Below are 1590 nucleotides of genomic sequence, written 5' to 3' on the forward strand. Positions count from 1 at the left end.
TGTCTTACCAGGATAAAGCCTTTGATTCTGCTGGTGATCCAGGCTGATTTTTAGAATAGTTGGCTTTAGCATTGGGATCGGCGGCGTCGAGAACGTCGGCCCAGTCATGATCTGTAAGCCATGATCCGAACTCGCGAATTTTAGAATCAGGGAATCTGAGCATGAGTTTTGTTCCCTGTAATTGTTTGTAATGATTTTGTCTAAGGTATTTTTCGCACGCGTGGGGAAGGTCACAACCTGCTTAAAAAAATCAATGCAGAAGTGATTTCACAATCAGGAAATGTGCTAAGGTCGCCTAGTATTACAAAGAAGGGATTTACGTATTTTGCTTGAAGGGAGAACAACATTTTCGATTATGAGGTCTCTTGAGGTTTCTTCGGTAGGAGCTTTAGGTGGGAAATATATCCCAGAAGCAACCATCTGGGGCGAGCTGCGAGCCATAATGCTTCAAGGTCGTCAGTCGTCCTACAGTGTTTTGACTGTAGTTATTGTTTATCCCAACAGGCGCCGTGGTTCCACTCTCAGGCAGGGGAACCCCGGGCACGCGGTGGTACTTAGCATCACTCCAAGGGCGGTTCGGTGCGGTTGGCGGGATGGGAGGAGAATGTTCCTTCTTGCTTGTCGTTTTCCCTTCTGTTATTTTGCTTATTTCTCTTGTTGTTTCTGGTGCGATTGCATGATGGGCGTTACTCGTTTCTTTGTTGCTCATCTTCTCTGATGTTGGTGAGAAGGGGGAGGATTGAATGGGGACGCTGACGCCGGGCTGAAGAGGGTAGCGTGCCTCCTGCTACCGCGGTCACATAACTGTGGCCGGTGATGACGTCAGGGTCAGGTAGTGCTGGGTTAGTAGTCACATTGCCAGGGGAGGGAGGCGCGGGGCGGGGGTTCGCGAGAGGTTCAAAGGAGGGAGATGGGAGAGAGGACTTGGGTGTGTCTGAACTAGGCTGGAGGAGTGGGAGTTGGAGAGGAGAGCAGAAGGGAAAAGGTTGGGAGCAGGATGTGTAGGTTGCATTGCGGGGAGGAATCTGGCAGGGAGGAGGGGAGAGGGAAGATGTGTCGCACACAGAACTGATGCGGTCAGACCTACCGGACTTCCGTGTAGGTGAAAGCCACGGCGATACCTTCCTCATTCCCAATGAGGTTTTTGAGAGTTGCCTGTTATTTCATAAACGTTTCCATCAACACATCGATTTTGTTTTGAAGCATAGCAAGTAAGTCACCGGACGTGGGATCGCTGGCACTTTGTGTGTTTGAGTTGCCTCACTTTTCGTTTTGGTAAACATCGAGATTCCTTGCTTTCGGACGGATGGGTTCTTGTCATCTGGAGGCGCCTCTGTTGTTGTTGATGCGAAGATGATACTTTTATTGTCTAGCAGGTCGTCTAGCTTCGCATGCATTGTTACACTGATCATTCATGAGTTGTGAGTCTAGGTCGTCTTGCATCGGACAGTTTAATTACAATGCCATGTACTTTCGCGATGTCCTCGGGAGCATAATGTTTTTTTTTCTACTGCTTCTACTGTTTGCTTGTTCTGGTTCACTGTTCATTTTGTAAACCACGCTTACACCGGTGAGGGAGGGGCCCGAAAA

The sequence above is a fragment of the Penaeus monodon genome, chromosome 21, assembly GCF_015228065.2.
Source record: "Penaeus monodon isolate SGIC_2016 chromosome 21, NSTDA_Pmon_1, whole genome shotgun sequence".
Classification (NCBI taxonomy): domain Eukaryota; kingdom Metazoa; phylum Arthropoda; class Malacostraca; order Decapoda; family Penaeidae; genus Penaeus; species Penaeus monodon.